The sequence below is a fragment of the Meleagris gallopavo genome, chromosome 1 (genome assembly GCF_905368555.1).
Source record: "Meleagris gallopavo chromosome 1, MGAL_WU_HG_1.1, whole genome shotgun sequence".
NCBI lineage: Eukaryota > Metazoa > Chordata > Aves > Galliformes > Phasianidae > Meleagris > Meleagris gallopavo.
In genome coordinates, this window is record NC_139404.1 from 179,451,151 (window position 1) to 179,474,609 (window position 23,459).

At 36.9% G+C, this 23,459-nt stretch overlaps 1 long non-coding RNA gene across 2 annotated transcripts; it reads right to left on the bottom strand.

The window, feature by feature from the left end:
- Positions 1-17,172: 17,172 nt before the first annotated feature.
- LOC146545808 (uncharacterized) lies at positions 17,173-23,153 on the bottom strand. Of its 2 annotated transcripts, none has more exons than XR_014881290.1 (4): positions 22,913-23,153; positions 22,338-22,506; positions 21,346-21,539; positions 17,173-17,269 (listed from the first exon to the last, which is right to left on the bottom strand). It is a non-coding gene; the product is annotated as an uncharacterized LOC146545808 (long non-coding RNA). The 2 variants fall into 2 exon arrangements; XR_014881289.1 differs by having other exon boundaries at positions 21,346-21,580.
- Positions 23,154-23,459: the final 306 nt, after the last annotated feature.

A 23,459-nucleotide genomic window follows, 5' to 3' on the forward strand; every position in this document is an offset into this window, starting at 1 on the left:
GCAGAGGTGTTGGAACTAGATGATCTTAAAGGCCCCTTCCAACCCTAACCATTCTATGATTTCGTTGTACTAAACTCTTTCTGTAAAACTGCTCACTGTCATTGAAGAAAATGCTGTTGAGTAGACTGAAGAGCACAGGAAGGAGTATGGCTTGTTCTGAGAGGGTTATTTCTGAGCAGACTCATCTGCTTCTGGTCCCAGGAAGATGAGCACGGGATGAGTGACATCATAGCACAGAACTTCGCAGGCACCTGGAGCATGTGGACAGCTGAAAACACTATTGAGGACATTTCAAAAAATACAGTTAAGCTAAATTGATGAAAAAATGCTATCTTAATTCAGCTGTATAATTCCTTCCTAATCTTAGTTATATTTGGCTTGTTATGTGACATACCTTTATGAGTCTCTTTAATTTCTTAGAAGTAATCATAATTTGAAACTTTCTGGAATTTAAATGTGGATGAGGGTACAGGAATTAGAGTTCATGAAAACTGCTTCTTACTCAATACATAAACATTACAGTATTCTCCTGAGGAAGCTGGCAGCCTATGGACAGATGCACTCTTTGCTGGAGAAAGAACTGGTTGGATGGCCATACCCAGAGAGTAGTGTTGAATGGAGTCACATCCAGCTGGCAACCACTTAAGATTGGTGCTCCCCAGGGGTTGGTGCCGGAGCCTGTCCTGTTCAATACCTTTATTGATTACCTAAATGAGGCCATTGAATGCACCCTCAGTAAGTTTGCAAATGACATCCAGCTGGGAGGAAGTGTTGATCTGCCTGGGGGTAGCAAGGTCCTAGACAGGAATCTGGACAGTCTGAATAGCTGGGCAGCCAATGGGATGAAGTTCAGCAAGACCAAGTGCCAGGTCCTGTACTTTGGTCACAACAACCCTAGGCAATGTTACAAGCTTGTGGCAGAGTGGCTGGAAGACTGCGTAGAGGAAGCAGACCTGGGGATATTGGTCGATGCTTTGCTGAACATGAGCCAGCAGTGTGCCCAGGTGGCCAAGAAGGCCAATAATATCCTGGCTTGTATCAGAAATAGTGCTGCCAGCAAGAGCAGGGAAGTGATCATCCCTCTGTATTCAGTTCTGATAAGGCCACATTTCGAGTACTGTGTCCAGTTTTGGGCCCCTCACTACAAGATGTTGAGGCACTGGAACATATTCAGAGAAGGGCCAGGAAGCTGGTGCAAGGTCTGGAAAACAAGTTTTATGGGAAGTGGCTGAGGGAACTGGGATTGTTCAGTCTGGAGAAGAGGAGACTGAGGGGAGTCCCTCAGTTGTTCCCTACAACTGCTGGAAGGGAGGTGGGAGTTGGCCTCTTCTCCCATGTAACTAGCAATAGGAAGTCAGGGAAAGGCCTCAAGTTGTGAAAGGGGGGGTTCAGGTTGGACCTTAGGAAATACTTTGCCAAAAGAATTGTCACACTGGAACGGGTGTTTTCCTTTTAATGAAAACAGCTCAGTTCTCTTGGCAGTCCTGAAAGTTCTCTCATTCACTTCTCCGAGTCTGAATTATCTTTTTTCCTTGAACACACTAAAAATTTCATGATATTCCTAAACTCACAGCTCCACTATGGCATATTTTTGTATATGAGCCCTAAAATTTTTTTTCTTTTCAGTCTCAAATGGATGGCTGAGTATTGTGATTGTCTCTGTGCTTGTTTTTTTTTTTTTCCTTCTCTGAATTATAGAAGATGAATTCTCCGTTTCTAGCTCAAACTTTTTGTTCCATTTCTGTGATTCCTCTACTTAAAGCTATTCCATTTTTTTTTCTGAATAATATTACTATTATTAGTCTCCATTTACCCTCTCACAGATCTATCATCAGACCATCACCTTCGAATTTGCAATTGTTTTGACTGTAGATTCACTGTGAAATTATATGGACCACTCCACAGTTATGTGAAGTTATTTCTTGTTCTCTATGCACAGCTTGGCACTGGTGACACAAGCTGATTGTTTGCATAATAAACAACAAAAATGTCTCATTGAAACATACACAGCAAAACTCCTCAGATTCCCTTAAGAAAATCTGCCATGAAAACCAGGAATAATGCTAAAAACTGCAAGCTGTGCAGTATTCTCTGTGCTCACTTTTCTTGTAAACTGTTTAGCATATTGCATTTTATGTTGTTGAATGGATATGCTATCATAAATATACATGGTAAATGCAGCACAACTATATTAATGTTCCTATTGGGATCCTAATTTTTTTTATTTTTCATTTAGGATTCTCTAAAACACTCTGGCATATGATTAGTGTTATTCATGTAAGCATTACCAGTGGAATGATTGAAACCAACCTCAGAGTGGAAGTTATGCATACCTACAAGTCCTTTCAAGACAAAGATATTACAGGAATCAACTCAGGAATCCACAGTCTGATCCAAATGAATTAAACTAAAAGGCTCAATGCATCACAATTTCTTATAACCTTCTGATGTTCCATAGGTTACTCTCACTGTGATGCCTCTCACTGTGAATTTCCTATTTGCTAACTTCAGTTTATGAGACTTCATGAAGAAAGTCATATATGTAACTTGAAATGACAGCAGAGAATGTTGAGAGCAAAGGCCATCTAATATATACCATAACAAAATTTTATGAATATTCTGAAATATCATTTGTTTTCTGTTTGTAAACAATAATTAAAAAAATTGATGAATTGACATGTAAAAATACTACCATGAATTAGTTAGCTTCTTATACTATTCTGAAAGTACCACATTGTAATGTATTATAGGCAAGAAAGATAATGAATGAATAACATACTGCCAGCATTCCAGATATGGATATGGAACTATGAAGTATGGCTATGAAAGTGCAGATTTTCAAAGGAAGTTTAAAATTGCACATACGAAGGTATAGAGATATAAATCCAATGTTGTGACAGTTTCTTGAATGAAAAGAGTGAAAAGAGTAGTGACTCTGAAGGAATTCCCTCATTCCATCACATTAGGAAGGAGGACAAAAATGTCGCATCTGAGAATATGAGGAGATAGCAAGCAAAACAATGGATGAGATGAGCTGTGAGCACAAAGCCTGGCCCTAGTTCTTCCAGAAGCTATTGTTGGAATCCAGCTCGGCTGTTCTCAGACATATAAAAGAGGGATTGATGTTTTCTGATCTATGGTAGAAAAAAAAGTATTGAGGCCTCAAGAGTAGAAATCCCTTTCTCACACTAGACTGGAATGATCAAAACAGAATTATTTTTTTCAGATACCCCAAAGGCAATTTTAGTAAGTTAGAAGTGAGTTAATCCTTCTTATTGCTCAGTGGGCATACAGTGTGGAGGAGAGACCCCTCGCATATCAAAAACAGAAGCAGACTGCAAAGAAGATTGACTATAAAATAAATGGGAGCTGAGACTAGGTGTACTGCTTCATTGAAGGTGAAGATACTTCTTCCCATGCTGAAAAATCATGCAGGAGGAGATAAGTGGGGCCTGAGATAGAACGTGTGTCAGATTGGGAAGGTCATAGGCTGACAATAGAAATGAGGAAGGGGTGAATAAGTGTCATGAATTTCTGCCTAATAATTCCCAGATAAGAATTATAACAACATGTCCAATCCTATCTATCACATCTTGTCATTTTTGTATGTGTCAAAGAAAAGAAAGCATGATACAGCTCCACAGTCACTAACTTTGCTGATATTGCTTAAGAAAAAACCTGGCCTGGGAGATTTTAGAGATCTGAAACTGAAAGAAAATTAATACCTCATGAAGATTCACAAAAACCCTTGCTCTTGCAAGATTGAGATACTAAAACTTACATGCCATGGCAATCCCATGTTGTCATGGTTTGTTTGAAATACTTGAATCTCAGGAAACACAGATTGTTTCAAATTCTTCACCCTAATTAAAATCTAATTATAAAAGATTTACTGGAAATTAAACACTTAAAACACATATGGATCTGAGCTTCAGAATTGGTCATTATATTGTTTTTGTTTATACCTTTGGGTAGAAAATAGCTTCTTCAGTTCTTCATGAAGAATGGTGAATCATCAGGCTGATGAGGCAATATAATGATACAACAGATTGATCATTATAATGCATGGGTCTCGCCTTCCTCTCCCCACCCCAACCCTGAATCTCTTCAGTTGACAATAATGTGCGCACTTTTGAACTAACGCTTAGCAGTTAGTTAAGAAGTTGACCCCTCACAGACTAAACTTCTGATCAAATGTACTGAGCCTCACAATAATAGTGCCCTCACTAACAGCCTAAGTGCCAGTTCTAAAATACTCATTGTTCTATCAATGATTCACAAAGGTCCTCATATCTACCTTATCTGTCACATTTTTAGTTTTCTTTCTATGCTATCTCAAAGGGTCATCCAACATTTTTATGTTTTGCTTAAAGTGCTAATAAGAAGCTTGTCTGAAAGCTCACTTAGATTTTATGGAAATGGGTATTACCCACAGAATCAGAGAATGAAATGACAGAAATTTAAAGCTAAAAAAAATAAACCAGGAAACCACTAGTCTAAGTCCTTGATTTTAACTGTGTCACTCTAGGACAAAAGTGATTTACCTGGTCCAGCATATGTCCACCTGGATCTGTCTTATGTCTGGATCTGTCTTATGTCTGTACGTTCCAATTTCTACAGCACTGAAGGCTCCCCAGCTCTTCCTTCTTAGCTTTGGACATGGTTGCACCAATAACTGTTGTAGAAAGCAATGGATTTCTCTCATCTCCATAATAGAGTTTCAGTATACAGAAGATTCTGACTGTGCTTTTCTGTAGTTTTCAGCATTTCACACTAACATAATCATAGCTTTACGGTTTTCTTCTAGGTCAAGTCTCCTTTATCTCTTCTTTTCTACATACACTCTAATTTGGCAACATGTTTGTCATGGTTCAGTTTTCCAGCTGAGATTTCACCAGTGGTGGAATTAGAGTGGATTAGTTGCCTCATTTCTTTCACAAACAGTATATCAAAAATTAGAGTCCAAAATAGCATTTGTCTTTGTGATAATGCAGAAATCCATGTATTTATCAGTCTTTGTTATCATTCTTTTTCCTTTTCAACCTTTCTAATTTCATGATGTTTTTATTGTTTCAGCAGACAAATTTTTATTCTGATTCTGAATTTTTTCTAATCCTAAAATTTTTTCCAATCCTGTCCCTGATATCACCTGAGAATAGCATCTTTACCCTCTTTAACGCATTCCATCACTATAGAGAGTTATCACGTAAGCTTAATAGAATACATTGTGAGACATTAAATGCCTTCTAATGCTGGTGACAAGCCATTGATAAGTATATGATCATAATGTTTTTTTTCTGGACAATGAATGCCTACCTGATGATAATATTGTCTTCAATATGCTTCCCTGGCATGCTTGAGAGAATGCTAGTTGAGACAATGCCACATAATTCTTACAAGATGCTACATTCATGTAACAACACATTATCTTACATTTACTATCTTTCCCTCCTTCTTTAAGTGATTTTTTTATCCAAACAAACAAACAAACCAACCAAACTAAAGCAAAACAAAACTGAGAACAAAATCCCCACAATTTGTTTGACTTGATTTATTCTTGAAGTATTAATGTTGGATAATTTCTATCATCATCTTACTGTCCAAATACTTAAACTGATTGTTTAATGATTTGTTCCAGGGATTAAGTTTAAGTGCTGTGAGATATAATTTTCCAAGTCCTCCACACTATAAATAATATGTTATTCAGCCCTTCACAATCCTTAAACATAAGTGCTAGTGATTCAGTTAATACATTGTCTAGCTCCTTTAATGCCTTAAGGTGAATCAGAACTGTCCTACTTCAATACCTTAAGCTCTTCTAAAATGTATTTATCCTAGATATTTTGTACAACTTATTTTTGAAATTATTGTCATTAAAGATCTGGTTAAAGTCAATGTTGTGTTTTGAAATGGAGACAACTGCATTTAATGTTTTATTCTGTCCCCTTCACTTACAGTTTCCCTTTCCTTTTTGTAACTGATCTACACTGGTTTTTATATTTTAGCTGTATTATGGAACTTTTTGGTCTGTTTCTTCCTAGAATGTGTAGAGGAATTAAATAAAATGTAACACCATCTTTCCACTTCTTTGTATTCCATATATGAGAGAAATATGTTGTGAACGACAGTATTGCCTCAATTGCTGTGTTGTCCTAAAAGATTAATCCTTTATATCATGAAATTAGTAGACTAACAACCTTTTACACTAAAAAATATACAAGAACACAGCCTATTGATTACATCGTTCTTCTGTGTAGTACTTCTCCACAACTGAGATTAGAATTGCATCAATTTACACATGAAGAAAATGTGTAGTTTTGTATCTTTCCAGAAGTGCATATCTGTTACTTAACAAAGAGAAAATATTAATATGCAGTTAAATAAAGGACTCTCTCCTGTATATTTCACATTTAACTTCTGGACCTTAAGCAAAGCATTTACAGACTGAATTCAATACAAAGCAAGCGTGACCCATAATTTGAAAGTACTTCGGAGTTTGTGCAGCTGTGCAACATAAAAGGCAATTAAATCAATTGGTTTCCAAGAGACATACAAAATTCTGAGTATTAAAAATCAAACTTTAATCCCTGGAAAGGCAAATAAGAACACAACTTCATTGTTCCAACTATCGCTTGAACGTCTTTAGTTTATTTTTCTGATCTTTTATTCTTACTTAGTGTGCCTATGGTTGTGGGTTTTTTTAGTAGTGTCACAGATTTTCCTCTGGACTAGAGAGATCTATGATGCTCTTCTGTGAAGAATAGGAAAGAAATATTCAAGGATATATCTGCCAGCTTAGATCTGTGCAGCTGCTGATGTGGACACTGATTTTGTCTATGTATGATAGATGCACTGCATCCATGCAGAGATATATTATACTTCAACTATATAGCTCTTTTTCAAGTCCATAACTTGGCTTAGGGAGTAACCTCCTTCCCCTGATTCCTTCTGCATACTTTCTTCAAAGCTCACATAAACTTGTACCGCATTCAACTTTGGGTCTTCCAGCACAAGAAGGAAATGGACTTATTGGAGACCAAAGGAGATCCGCAAGATTGGTCAAAAGGCCAGAACACGACTCCTATGAAGACAGGCTAGGAGAGTTGGGCTTGTCCGGTCTAGAGAAGAGAAGGACCCAGAACAGTATTACAGTACCTAAAGGGAGCCTACAAGAAAGCTGGAGAGGGCCTGATTATCAAGGAGTGCAGGGGTATGACAAGGTGTAACAGTTTTAATCTAAAAGAAGTAGATTTAGATTAAATATTGGGAAGAAGTTTTTTACTGTCAGGGTAGTGAGGCCCTTGGAACTTCCTAGATAAGCTGCAGGTGCTCCATCTCTGGAAGTGCTCAAGATCAGCTTGGATGGGGCTTTGAGCATCTTGGCCTAGTGGAAGATGCCCATGATAGGGGGCTGAAAGCAGATGATTTTTAAAGGTCCCTTCCAACCCACACCATTCTATGATTCTATGATTTTATATTACACCCTTTCCTTTTGCCGGTGAGAATTACACTACTAGATGAAAGTATTTAAGATCTTTTTACAAACTAAAGGGTTCAGCATAAATATATTGTGGGTAACATTTTAGTATGAACAGGACAGCATGCAGCTGCACTGAGGTATATGACTGGCATACATGAGTTCAATAGCAACATATGAAACAATATGAGACCAGGTCCAGGTCACAGACAAAAGCATCTCCTGCATAGGTAAGTTTCCTCCTTGAAACAGATCTGACCTTCCTAAAGGCTATAACCATTTCTTATCCAATTGAGTTGACAATGGGAGAAGTGAATGTGATAAGTTGAGGTACAGCAAGCACTGTTTGCGCTGTGCAAACATTACTGATGTAGGTTAAAACATGACCTAGAAAAATGACAAAGGCATGAAAAATTCAGAATCACAAGCTCAGCAAATCTGAAAGAAGCAAGAAAAATTCTTTTGCTATGTGAATCTACAAAATATGCTGAAAACTACATCAACATAATTCTATGGATGAGTACGGTGTATACTGCTTTAGGAATAGGTTTTATCCTAAGAACACATCATTCAATGTAAATACTTGTATGAAGTCATTTTTTGAGATATTGTTTTTGGTTCGGAAAGTATATATATTTATGTTTATATATATTTATAGTTCTGCTGGACTAGATGTCAAGCTACATGTAAGGAGTTTGTCCCTCATCAGATTTTTGTTATGTAAATCTATGTACTTAGTTCCTTAGAAATTTGTCTGCTACAAATTCCAGCTTCCGTTCTGAGCCAGCTACCTGATGAACTAAATTCCCATGCATGTTATCTATAGGTTAACATGATGGAGTTCAGAGATGTCTTTCCACTATGAGAGTTTTCTGAAAGAAATTTCATGAAGTTCAGCTAGGGTAAATGTTGTTCTTCTTCCTGCAGTACAAAAAACTCTCACAACAGTAGAGATTATTCTCCAGCTGACAGGAAAATACCTTTGTTGAGAATGACCTGGGGTCCATGTAGAGAATGAGGTGAACATGTGCCTGCAGTGTGTTTTTATAACAAACAAGATTACCTGCACAAAATACAGTGTTGACAAGGGAGCAATGAAAAGATCAGTGGAAGTGGTTATTTCCATCTTTTTGGCACTTATGATGCCTTGCCTGAAAACTATGTCTAGTTTGGGGCCCCACAGCTTAAGAGAAAGATCCAAAAAAAAGAGAGAGGCCCTGGATAAGTGGGCATAACATTGAAGTTAACATTGCTTTGGAGAAGACTTGGAAGTAAATCAGTCCCCAAAGTCACTTCCAATGCAAATTATTTTATGATATTAAATATGAAATCCTATTTGTCATAGAGAGAATTGCTCAGAGTTGTGGAGTGTCCTTCTCTGAAGACATTTAATACCCATCTGGATGCCTGTGTGACCTATTGGAGGATACTTGCTTTAGCAGGGCATTTGGACTCAATGATCTCTTGAGGTCTCTTCCAACCCGCACAGTTCTGTGATTCTGCAATTCTGACATTAATGGGACTTTTGAGGGAGGTGGCTATAACAGTTCCACACCAGCATGATGAGTTACTGTAAGGAAAAACCTGCTATTTTCATTTCAAGAGGAATATGGTAGCAAGAGAAGACATTCATGCATATGATAGAAAAACAACAACAGCAAAAAGCTGTTTGTGCCTAGCATGATGGAAAATTTGAGAGTTACTCATGCATGTGAATATGTATGCAAATCTGACCCTGGCAATACTACTAAGGGCAATGCATGGTGATTTGCTGAGTAAGAGCTAATCATTCAATTTGAAATGTGGCTTTATCAGAAAAGCAATTCTGTAAAAAAACATGTCATTCTCCAGTTCTTTTTCTCCTGTGATCTCTCATGCTTGCTCATTTATCAAGTTTACCTTCAATACTTTTCCTAGTGAAACATCTCTTTGTCAATCAAATCATGCTACTTGCTCTGTGTTGTTAATGCATCTGAGTTAACTTAGAGCTACTCAAGATCTTACTAGGGGAGTGACATCCTCCATAGGACATTAACATCTAAATAAATGGAAAAGTGATTGAACTTGAACAACTATTTAAAGTTCAAAACCAAGCTCTGTACTGAAAATGGGCAACACTAGACAATAGTCAGAATAATAAGAATGGTAATTCAGTTATTGATAAATGAAAACTGAAGTTTTACAGAAGAAGAGCTCATATAGTAGTGTGGTCTGGAAAATGTGACCACTGGGGAATCTAAATTCCAAAGCAAAAGGAACTGGGATAATTTATCCCCAAATACAGCAAAAATGAAGATTATTTTATTTCTTTGAGAGACTTAAGAACATCACTGTACATCATATTTAATGGCCTCTATTGTAGATCCACTTCAAGTAATATGGCAAAAACAATTTGTTATGATGAAATTATCTTTTCTCTACCATGTGATTATAGTAGAAACTAGGACCATGCTAGTTCCCTTTCTTAGGCACATTCACCTGCACATTCATGGCTTAGTTGTCATTGCTATTTCCTCCCAGGGAGAACTGCAGAGGCAAAGTAGGGTCCTCTTCCACAGCTATCCTGTTTCTTCGTGCTACAAATGCTTCTACACCAGTGGAGAACAGGAAAATAGTCCATTTATACATGCACTAACCCTGAAGAACTATTAGGAAGCGACTAATGTTAGTATTTACTGCCCAAAGCTCTGCGTACAGGAAGAAAGCTTGTGGAGCTGGGATGCAACTTCAACTGTTGAAATATTTTTCTCAAGAACTAGACAAAAAGGACACAGAAAAATGGTTGGCTGTTTTCATATTTAATGATGATTTGTCAAGATTCTGTGCTTAATAAATCTGAGTAGATAATTCCTATGTACTAAGTCATAAAACTAAAACCTCTTATCCAACATAAAACTATGAGACTTTTGAGCTGTTTTTTGTAGACTGTGACTGAAAAAACTAGCAGACAGGTTAAACTTGGAGGTGTGGATAAAATTTGAGATGCTTAAGTCATTGAATTTTTAAACAAAATGTTTACAACTTATCCATTGAATGAGATTAAGACAGGACTGAAATTATTAATGTATTAAAGCCAAAGTCTAGAATTTGAAGTAGCTGCAGGCTCTGAATACATACTTCAAGTACAGTATATTCATCACCAGAGATCTGAACAGAGACCAGCAGTAACCCTAAACAATGGTTGTTCCAAAATCCAACACACTTTTTAAAAAGGTGTGTTGCTGGTTTTTTTTTTTTTTTTTTTGCCTCTGCCATCATTTGGACTTCTAGAGACTATATAGATTAATAAGATTTCCAGTTGAATAAAAAACAAAACAGTGCTCAGCCAGGAGAGCAGACATAAAATTTGATGACATCTGTTTCTTCTACCCAAGGTATTACTTCTATCTTTATCCAACTTGATCTTCAGCTACAAACTTCTGTTTTGCTATGAATGCTTTTCTATACTCTCATGATTTAGCGTGAAAAATAGTTGTAAAACACACTTTACAGTTCAGGTTTACACAACTGAAGAAAGGAATATATTGAAAATGTTTGTGTAACAAAATTTCCTTTCCCTGCAGCTGCCAAGACTCCTTGACAGAAACAGTCTCAGGTACCAATTTATAGCCTCCTCCTGTTCAAAGAGTTATTCTCATAAATTCAGTGAACAGAAACAATATGACTCAACGTAGAATACTAGTCATACAGCCACTCTAAAACTTGCTTCCCATTTCAATTTTCATGTTGTTCTCATACAACAAGATCTGAAAAAGTAAGTGCCAATAACTCACAGAATAATTTAAGGAAATATCACATTTTCTGTATGATGTTTGTAAGTAACACTTAAGAAACACTTAACTAGATACTTATTTATGAGGACTGATCCAAAAGTGATGCCTTCTATTTTATGATGTTGGCCCACAATGTCAAAGATGGATGTTGATAGTATGGCAATACAGGTTGAACTTTCCTATCACTATTCCATTACATTTTTTTGCCATGTGACAGATGGAAGCAGAGGGGCAATCTGACAAAATGGGGTCTGACATGGAAATGGAGATGAAGCAAAGGTGTGGAACTGAATTCCTCCATGTGGAGAAATGGCATCCACTGACAGTCATTGACACTGAACATTTATGGAGACCAAACAGTGGATGCAAGCAAAAGGGAGATGGACGGTCCATTTAATCAGTGGTGATGGTGGGTCTCCTCCATGGGTTCAGATTTTTATGAGCTTAGTATGAAAGCTCTTGTTCATTACTGGCAAAAATGCATATCTAATGGTGATGGCTGTGCTGAGAAATAGTGTTTTGTAGCTGAGACTTTGCTCTATCAATTAGTGTTACTGCGCTCTTTGGATCTGTACCTGTGTACATTCAAATCTTTGGCTCTAAGATTAATAATTGCACAGTATTTGAACAGAAACCATGTGGGCCACAGAAGTAAAAATGTACTTGAACTGAGCAGTATGATGAACTATAACACCTCTATTAAGTGAACAATCTTAAATAGTTCTTTATAAGAAATTATTACATTATTAGTAACACACAGTATATACAGTATAACAATATAAAAATCATTCCATACAGATGAATATTAATGTAAAAGTTCTAAAAGATTAATGCTTATAATAGTTAATAAAGAAAACATCCTTTAAACCTCTTCACTTTTCACTTCCATAAATAAGAAAATGGTTCTGGAAACATATTTTTCTAATGTTTATTAAGAAGTTCTCTTTAAATATAATTTTTAATATATAATTAATAATTTAATTAATTAATTAATTAATATAATTTAATGGTATAAAAAAATTCTGGACTTTCTGTTTTGGAAGAACTGGAAAAATACAGCATATCACTGTCCCAGAGAGTCTGATGGAAGGGAGTCACTCACAGGGAGAGATCAGAAAGATATTTACCTCTATTAAATGCAGGCCTCTAGTCATTCTGTCAGACAATTTCTTTTGTATAAGAGAACATCGAAAAGCAAATGCTTTTTTAATGTGTAGCTCCATTTTCAATTATTTAGGAAAAGTGCATTTCCAAAGCCCATTTATCTTGAAAATGACATTGTCACCCTGTGCTGTTGTTTGCAGGGATGCAAAGAAAATAGCGATTAGAAATCAAAATACAGTTGGTTTTCCTTTGTTTAGGAGCTTTAACTCTAGAAAAACAAAACAATGCAAGAGGAGAAAAAACTTGTCTGAGTATTCTCCCTATGAACGTGAATAAGTCAGACTCTATCGAAGCAAAGTCATGTAATTAATTTCCCACCTGGTTCTCGTTCTCATTTAATGAGTAAAAAATCAAAATCTTTTGAGGAATATCGGAGTTAAAACTGGAGATGAGTTGCAGTTGACCCAGAAATTTTAATAGAGCTATTTTGTCCCTGATGGAATTGACTCACAACACCATAACTGTGCTTAAAAATCCTAAGAAGAAAAGACATACAGACATAGTGTCTCCATTTCACTAAGGGTAATAGAAGTCTTAACAATGTGATGGCAGTGCTTACTCTATACCTAGGTGATTGATATACTCAAGTGTATCATTATCTAGACTCTTAACAGTAGTCTAGTTCAGGAACAAGTACCCTAGATATTTCAGTTAATAAACCTTCAGATCTCTGAGATGATATCATTGATGGATTTCATGTGAGAATAAATACAAATATTTGAAGTGCAGAAACTTCTTAGTTACAAATTAAGTGCCTCATTATGTTTCCCAGGAGACATTCTGACAGGAGGGTACAAAATTGTCCTTGTCCATAGAGCTTTCATGGTGAGAAGTAGCAATGTCCTGTGAATCTTCCAGTTTTTAAGAACAGGGAGCAGAGGAGGAAGAATAACAGCAAAATAAAAATATACCAATATATTCTCAATGGATGAAAATATTTCTTGTATAAGAATATTAAAAATAACAATAAGATGCAGATATTAGGAGGGAGGGAAAGACCTTCAGACACTATCAAGAAGTGGAAAATCTCTGATTTAATTTTTCCTAGTGTCCTTAATTATTTATGTAAAAGGAAATACCTTGATTAAGATGAAGAATACTTTTCCAGTTCAGAGTATCCTACAATAAATTTGATTAAAGTCCTAATATGGATTAAAATTCTTTCCAGAAGGAAACTAAATTCAATAAGAGAATCCCACATCCTACATTAATGTCCTAATTAGTAGAACAACAGATGAAAAGGAGTTGATATCTTCTTGGGACGTTTTTAAATATTCTGTTTTCTCTCGGCAATCTAAAACTATCTGGCAAATTCGGGTAGCTTTCCCACGTTATTATTATTTTTTTCTGATTAAGGAAGAAGTTTCCCAGATTTGCCAGGAGAGCACCCTTATGGAAGACATTTCTGAGGCTTCTTGGTGGCACTGGAAGAACTGTTGTCTGAACCTCGTTTTCTTGGAAATTATGAACCAATATTTACTCTGAGTGAGCTGCTTTTTTGAAAAAATCAAAACCAAAAACTTTCTTGCGTACTTTCGTGAGGTTTATGTTACTGTTCACAGACTTTGTTCTGCACTAGGATGATGATAAATTTCAAAACCTCACAAGCTATCTCACACCTTTCCCAAAATTTGGTCACAGCTACAAATGAAAAGAAGCCCCAACAAGGGCTAGATTAAGTGTGTTGATCAGCTGCTTCTGATCAGTGACTGGCATACAGTATCCACATCCCTGCTCTTCAGCTATTTGTGTTCATTTTAATTCCTTTCTCCAGGTTGCTTCACACCTGGCCACCTCATCTAGGACACTGGGCCTCAATATAGGGCTTGCTTTCTGTGGCTGTACAACAACCAGCTTTGCATGATTAATGATGATGTTTCCTCAAAATGGAAACTATACAGTAGACTCTATGCAATGTTGATGAAGCATGCAACACAGCTATGGCTTTACCAAGACTCATGGAGCTCTTTGCTTCCCACTTGCCAGTGCTGTCCAGCATGAAACAAATATCAGATAAGAGAAAGACACCAAAACTCAACAGAGCTCTCACATCCATAATGAGGCTAGATCCTCCTACCTACAGCATGTGATTCTGAACTTTTCTTTATTCAGGTAAGTCCTCAATCTAAACATAAAGTCCGTGGAGCTCAACAAGACATACTGATAGAGCAGAAATAATGTAGAGCAAAAAGCTTTTATTTTCATCTTGTCTCTTATCAACCTAAAACTTATTAGACTGTAATGCAAGCTCAGCCCTTCTCTATTTGTTATTTATAGAAAAGATTTGTAGTTACTTTCTATAGCACAAAGTAGTACCTGATAGCATAAACTCCTTTTTGTTTTTACTCCACTGTCCAGAAAAAAAATAGGAAAACAAATGAGTTCCCTAAACTTCTGGCTTACTGTATCTTGAGTACATTTTTATGAAGAGTGAATTTATTACAGAAACTCAGCCATAGAATAAAGTCGCAGAGACTATAAAATGCCTATTTCAGTCCTACTCTGTTTTCAGATTTTTCTAACAAATAAAGAATTTGCTATGGCATGCATCCCTGTGGACTTGCAGAGTTCCCTGGTCTGGCAACCACTCTACCTCGTTCTGGAAATGATAGTAAAACACTCTGCATTGCTGATGGGCTGGTTTCTCTTTTATTTCTGTTCCTAAGAAGTCCACCTTGTCCCTTAGCACTTCAGACTACCCAGAACTCCTCTTGTCCTTCACAAAATCAGGAACTCCAAGAAGGGCGTGGGGAAAGGATTAGTAAATGCGCAGATGTGCTCTGAAAACTTGAGGAAATTTTTGAGTGAATGTTGTGCTAGCATGATGTAAAAGCAAAAATCTGAAATGGGAAGGTTGGAATAAAATTCTATGTATTATAGAAGTTCATTCATAAAGAAGAGCCGAGGCAGTGTAATGTAGAATGAAATTAAATAAGAAAAGGAAAATCACTAATGCATAGGATATCCTCATCTTTTCTTACTCAGTCGTTGCTCAGTTGTTGTTTTCTCACAGATCAATTCTTCCTTACTTAATGCATTTTGTTCTGGTGTTTTCTGAGTATATAGAGGTAATGCTGAAAGATCAAGACATTGAGGAGACATAGTGTGTGTGAAGGAGAATCAGAAATCCTAAAAGCAGTGCAAATGTGGAAGTCTGACAGGCTCAAAGCCAACAAATGAGCAATAAAACCAGATAATTTTATGCAAATACATTCAGATCCATGCAAATATATGCATTTTTAATACGTACCCCTTTGCTCGGTAGTATAACAGATGTATAAATCATAGAGCACAGAGATTTCTCATAAGCTGCTACCAGAGTGTTGAAAGAATGTGAAATGTTTGCACTTGCTAAAGAACGTTCAATACTAAAAAATGCTTAGGTAACTGAAAAATGTTGTCTCAGTGGACTCTTCAACCTATGTCCTTATCTATCTGTTCCCCTTTATGGCTTCACTCTTTCAAATCCCTCTTTAATGTATATTTTCCCACCACACCCTCCCAAGATGATGCACTACAAATTGAATGCCTACTATGCACCCTATACTTTAACGCCTTGTTGAAGCCAGGCCTGTACTCGATCTGAAAGAAATTTGTGTGCTTATATTATAGCACCTAACATAAAGTCTCCTGGGGAGCAGTATGTTTGTGCAGAGCTAAACACACAGTCTGCAGTCAATAAATAACATATTTTTTCTCTTCCATCTTTTAAGGTTTGCCAATAGCAACTTACAGCCAGTTCCCTCAAGAAGCCTTAAAGTGACATAACAGATGAAAGTTCCATTTAAACTACACATTTGAACAATACCTTGCTTTATAGTTCACGTCTTTAAGATAAAAAATGATACATTTCTGGAGGGGATGGAATACAATCCATATAAATATAAAATCAGGACACTTTCAACTTCTGTTTTCTTTTGCAAAGAATGCTGTTTACTTTCACAAATCTTTTTAGGCACATTTCCATATTTCGCAGGGGAGAAAAGGACACATCTACCATTGCAGAAGAGCTTTCAGCAGAAGAAATTAATCTCTTAAATGTGTTACTACTAGAGCTGGATAAGCAATTCCTCTACTGAGCCAAGTATTTTTTTTCTATTTTTCTTACTGAAAACTCTCTGGGAAATGATGTGATTTCCCTTAATGTATTTATGTGTAATTGTCCAAATGAATTGCAGTCCAGTGTTATCCGTTATTTGTTGTGTGTGTCTTGGTTGTTTTGCTTCAAGAAACCTGCTGAAATGCAACAATTTTCAGCATATAAAATGCCTCTTTCGATTATAGGAATGGGAAAATAAGAATAAAAATAATGTCTCTTTGAAGGAGCCAAGGAAAGCATACATTTTAATTTTTCCTTGTAAAAAGTGGCAATGTGTCTTTTTCTATTTCCTTAAACCATGTCTTTTCAAGAAACTCTTCTACATAAACTAGTGAGTCAGTGCAATGGAGAGGCCAGCCTCAGGCAGATGGAAAGATGGATGGAAAGAAAGGAGCTTCTGAAAGGGTGCAAAACAAAAAACAGGAATGATTTGATTATAATCTGTAAATGTGGAACCACTGCATTTGTTAGTGTTCCTGCTCCTTCCTTTGGAGTTTAACACCAAATATTAGATTAAATTGCCTGGTTCCTGTAGTACAGAAGGTTATCTGGGAAAGGAGTGGCTGAGAACTGCTGTCTGTTGTTCTGTCATAGTTCTTATGTAATAAAATAATACTTCATACAGCTTCCAAGTATACAGATAATTTGTTTTCTACTTACCAGCAACCATGAAGCTCAGGGTTTTTCCTTTTTTTAGGTGGATTTCTTGTTCATTGGAGAATGCAGCCTTCTAGATACTCTGAGGTTAGACATATTCTGAAGAAGGGACATTAAGATGATGACAACATTTTTAATGGGCCTAAGGTAAACTCTTGAATAGAAATAAACAATGGCAAGAAGACAATGCTTAAATTTTCCACCAAGGTGATGGAATGGAATGGAATGGAATGGAATGGAATGGAATGGAATGGAATCCTGCATGGCCTGAAAACTTCTGAGTATATCACCATTCTACTTCCTCCTAGTTCTTGTATATGCTACCTTACCACTATGTTTTGTTAGTCTAAATCAGTTTCTTTGCTGTTTTTCTCTCAAATAATGCATACTTTTCTAGACATATAGACTAGTAAAAATTTTGAGGTAAATATACCAATTATTTTGACACAAAAAGGAAACATCACTTTATTCTGATTAATGCAGTTCTCATTTCTCTATTACTCAGTCATCTCTGCTTTAATATTCAGAAGTCACATCAGCTGTTATTTATACACCAAGCACCTTTCTGCTGTCAAGGGATTTCAATGAATTATAAATTGATTTCAGTCAATCAACAATATGGGTTCATGAAAATGTTTGGATGATTAATGTGGATTAGCATCCCTGGTTCCTAAAGCTTATATTATGTATTCATAGTTGCAAAACTAAAAACCTCTTCTCTCCATCTCAGATCATTGTTCTGTGCCAACTGGGTTCCAGAAGCCTGATCTGGGGGAGGCTGTGCGAGGGATGTGTTTGGTGCAGATATGGATTTTCTGGAGGGAGTGAAGAGGGCTGCAGTCCCACCACCTCTCAAAAAATTGCACTGACAAATGTGTTAATGCATCAGTTCCAAACAAACCTTCCAAAAACACACAAGAGCCCATTTGGGGCATGCTCACTAGGATGGAGAATGAAAAAGATGGGATACACTGGGGGTTCCTGGCAGGAGCCAAAACGTCTGCGTGTTTGTCAGCAGAAAAGAGATCAGAGAAGCAAAAATATACTTTGTCCGATTTGTCTTTCTTCCAAAAGGTATTTTCTATGCTATCAACTTCAGCTATCATTATACTTGATGATTCTATGCAGAAAAATCTTTATATTCACATATTCAGAAAAGATTTTCACATATTCAACAAAGAATCTGACTAAGAAGCCCCAACAAGTTAAAGATGGTAGTATCTGAAATAAAATGAATCCCTCAAGTTGAGGAATAACTGGTTCTCTCTGGAAAAGGACAAAGTTAAAAACAGAGCAGCCCTGGATTACTAGCTAATTAATTTAAAGGTTTTCCTCTGAGGCAGATGCTTCCTTCTGTATAATGAGAATCATGCTACCAGCAGCTGCTGAAGAATGACAGCAGAAAAAAGTACATTCTGTTTGACTTTACCAGCAGGCACCTCAGGGTGTGGGGTGTGGGTGGTGTCCGGTCTCCTCTCACTAAGTCTAGCAGCTGGGATCAAGTACTGCACCCTTTGCAACCAGCAGATCAGGTCAAAGGAAAAGTGATCTAAACTAACACCAGTGGAAACATAAACACTTTAAATGGCACATTCTCCCATGGGAAGAGAGTTCTCCAGTGATTTTATAACAGCGTGTGTTGCATCTGAAATGATATTATTTAGAGCGATTCAACGAAAACAAATTTAAAATGAACAGCATCAGCCACCACATATACCCTGTGTTCTGAATACGAGCTTTCTTTCTGGCAATTTAATTTGTTCACTCTGGTTTAAAAGGAAATTTTTTTCACTTCTCATTTTGCAGGCTTGGAACAAATGAAGAATTGTGCTATGGCCATCTGGTTATTTCAGGACAAATTCAACAATGCAGCTGAAGTTTAAGTAACAAAATGTCTTTTAAGTATGCTTAAGAAAATTAATTAATTTTGTAAATCTAGACAGAGAAACAAGTTTGCAGAACGTTTTCACAGAAGTCCATCTTGACAACATAGTGGATTCTCAGATAAATTCTAAGAGAACTGGAGCACCTCACCTACAAAGAAAGGCTGACAGAGTTGGGCTGGGTTAGTTTGAAGAAGAGAAAGATCCTGGGAGAATCACTGCAGTCTTCCAGTGCTTAAAAGGAGCAGGAAGGAGACCAACTTTTTACGCTAGCAGGTAGTGATAAGACAAGGAAGAACAGTTTTAAACTAAAAGAGGGGAGATTTAAGTTAGTTGCTAGGAAGAAATTTTTTACTCAGAGAGTGGTGAGGCACTGGCACTGCTGCCTAGAGAGCTGTGGATGCCTCAAACCTGGAGGTGCTCAAGGCTAGGTGGGATGGGCCCTGGGCAGGTAAGCTGGTGGGGGGCACCCAGCCCAGGGCAGAGGGTTGAAAATGGGTTATCTTTGAGGTCCCTTGCAACCCAAACAATTTTATGATTCTGTGATTCTATGATTCTCAAATAAAAATATGGCTGAGTCCCCTACCAATTTCCTAATTCTTCCAGTATGTAAGAAGTTGTACACAGAGTGTGACACATCCATCTTGCTATCAATGAGCAAACGTTAAGAACTTCCACTAAATAGGAAACCAGACTTTTTGATACTTGTAAAATTATAATTGTAACTGTACTAATTTTGTCACATTGTAAAAACTTGGAAATTCAAAGTTAATCAACAACCCCTCCTCCTAAGTCAAATGCACCTTCAGGACAAGGCATAGACATCTGCAACTGAGTTACTCATCTCTTTTCATTGCACTTTTGAGGACACAATCCAATCTTCTAGATGTTTCCTTTGAGCTGAGATTAATCAGTCCTTGGAATTGCTTCTGTCTTCCTCTGGACTACAGAAGGCTACCAGGATGCTATCTCCAGAGCTGATGTCAATCATGTAAGGTCATTAATTTGGGACAGAGTTTTTTGTTTGTTCATTGCTGCTTTGTATTTGTTTGTTTGTTTGTTTGTTTTGCTTTTGCTGTTCTTTTCCTCATAATTTTAATTCCTTATGAATCACCGATCATTTTGAAGATATATACCAAATAGCATTTAGGAGCATGGGACTGTAGCCTGAAATCAGCATATACAGTATGTTAACAAGCAAACTCTTTATCTGTTTCTTGACTTCATTTCATGTTTCTGTCTTGCCGATGTGGCTTTCACTTCTTGCAAAGAATAAGTGGAATAGCATCACCTTCTGGTGGCTCAGTGAGAGCCTGCCATACAATGTGCTTTTTTTGTTAGACCTGCTTGTACTCTACTTTCATGCCTTCTGCATGTTCCTCTGGGCCCTGATTCCTCGATATCTCCTTTCTATTCTTTCTTGTGAGAGTTTCTGAAATTCCTATTTGTTTTATACTACACCATGACAGAATGGTTTAAGTGTAATACTATCCCCAAGAACTGGTGTTCAAATCTGTCTGCAAAAATTTAGGAGGAGATTTTTTTCCCTGATCAAGTCTTATAATCCACATATGGACTGAATCATCACTGCCTGCTGTATCTCCAGTCCTCCCACTTAAACTCCTGTTTTCTGTTCTTTGCTTTCTGACCTGTGGTTCCTGAAGCTTGAAAAAATGTCTTGCATATCTCATAAAGACTTGAAAATTACCAATGGAAAACAACCCAGAAATGTGGGGGTTTACATCAGTGCTATGGGTCAGCCTTGTGACTTTTTAATAGACTGATTCAAAGTTTTCTAGTACTTACAGAAAAGAGTACCATAATTTTCTGTGTCAGGAAGACACAGAAAGTCTTGAACATAACTATTCAGGCAAGATGGCATATTCAATATGTGTAAGCAACATCAAATGTCTATAACTTCCAATGTATGGGTAATAAAATCACAAGAAATTAAGCTACATTTGATTAAAAAACAGTAGGAATCAATACAACTAATATAAGCCCACACACAATGCAAGAAATTCCTACAAAACAAGAAGTTGGTTTCTTAGGTGCACTTTGGCACATGCATGACTTTTCAGAGTTGTTGCCAATATGAGTCTGTTATGGTTTAACCTGGCATCACATAGCTATTTGCTTATTACACCGCCAGTTGTACGGGGAAAAACTCGTGGGTTGAGATAAAGACAATTTAATAGAACAGAAAAGGAATGGATAATAATAATGATATTGATAACAATAATAGTAATAATGGAATATACAAAATGAGTGATGCACAACACAATTGCTCACCACCTACTGATTGATGCCCAGCGAGATCCCGAGTAGCAACAGCACCACAGCTAACTCTCCCAGTTTTATTGTTCAGCTCGATGCCGTATGCTTCGGGATATCCCTCTGGTCCTTTTGGGTCAGCTGTCCTGGTTCTGTCCTCCCACAGCTCCTTGTGCAGCCACAACTCCGTGCTGGCAGGGTAGCACGAGAAACTGAGATGTCCTTGAGTTAGTGTAACTATGCTCTGCAGCAACTGAAATATTGGTGTGATTATTTTTCTCCTAAATCCAAACCATAGCACGATAGCAGCCACTATGAAGAAAATTAACTCTATCTCAGCCAAAACCAGGACAAGTTCTTATTGTGATATTAATGCAATGCTTTGTATAAAAGATACAGGACACGGCTTTGCATTTCTGTAGAGCTGGAATTCATCTGGCATACACAATGCTGTATATTATGTCATTAAACTTAATCAAGAAAACGCTGCCTCTCTTTCAAAAATTCAAAACACATTTCTGCTTAAATAGAAAACCTGCTATATATTTATGTAGTGATTTTCTGAGCTGAAATTAAACAGGCCAATGACTTGTGTAATAAAAAGGGGATTGAAGTAATAAGTTCTTTAAAGTCAAGCCCACTTACTATTATCTGAATATCTACAGCATTAAATTGTGCAGTTCTAACAGAAGTATTGCTTTAATGCCCACATCTGAGAATGAAACTTCAGGGTGAAAACAAGGGAGACTGACAGGGCAATTCTTTGCTTAGAATGACTTTACAGAGACTAGGTTTAATTTCTGAATTAGCTAGCTCTTTTACTTCAATTCCCTACCACTTTTTGAGGGTATCTCAGTTCAAAATACGTTTAATTGCAGTTTCTCCAGACATGTTAAGCATGTTTTATTTGATGTAAACCTCAACAACATTCCCAAGTTTGTATCATACAGCCATTTCTCAAATAAAAAGATGAATCATGGTGAGCTTAAATGGAAACTTTAAACACATACCTTCAGCGCCACTGCAGTTACTCATGACATTTAGTGTTTTTTCTTGTCATCAAATTGTTCAAATCCAAGCATAGCGTACACTTCTTAGAGAGCAGAACATCTTGTAGCATTTTGTGAGATGTATCCAAACAGTTAGCAGACCTTACAAAGCATAGTTTGGTGAAGAAACCTGTGAAATTGTATTAAATATTATAATGCCTTATGATGGACATTATATACTATTGATATTATCCCCCCAAAAACAAGGAAAGTAATTATCACACAGTCCATTCAAGATCACGTATGTTATGTTTACTTTCTCATGTATACTTTTGTGTCCCACTGAAGTCTTTTTATGAGTAGGCTGTACACTTTTATATTGAATATTTCTTTACATCTAGGGGCCCTAATTTACTCCCCTATTGTCACTTTGCTTAACCTCCCACACGCAGACTAAAACAATAAGGGTAACGTTCATCTTTGAAGGAATAACACAAAACCTTGTGTATCAAAGGATATGAAAAGGATAAATAAACAGTTTGCATATACTTGTAGTAAATAAATTTATCTCCTGTCAGAATTTGTAAAGTTTTTACCTTTTTTTCTTGCTAAAACTCGCAGTAGAGCAAATATGAACAGATAAATATGAAGCTGTGATAGACCAATTAGTGTTCTGTGTTCCCTGTAGCCATTCTTTCTCTAAAAAAAAAAAAAGAAAAGGAATGGAAAGCGATTTTATAGAGCAGAAATTCTTAACACGCACTCATTTTGTTGCAATGGACAGCTGAAATGCATGAGTTATTGCTTGCTGGAGTTTCAAGCAGCATTCAGTTACGGAAGGCTCAGAGGTGGCACTCACTCTTTGCCCTGAAAAGGCTGACGTCAGAGCAGATGTGGAAGGAAAATTGTCAGATAACTCATCTCCTTCTCACATCTGCAGACAGGAACAAATCTGACAGAGCTCAGGAAAGAACATAAGGCAGAGTTGTTGGGAGAGAACATGTTCAGATAACTACCAAATTAAAATTTTCACAGAAACTGTTTCTTCAGATCCCCGCACACAGAAAAACAAGTCATAAAAATTCCCAGAAAAGAGCTTACAGCAGCTCTGTTTAAGGACTGCATCTCTGCCAAATGAGTATC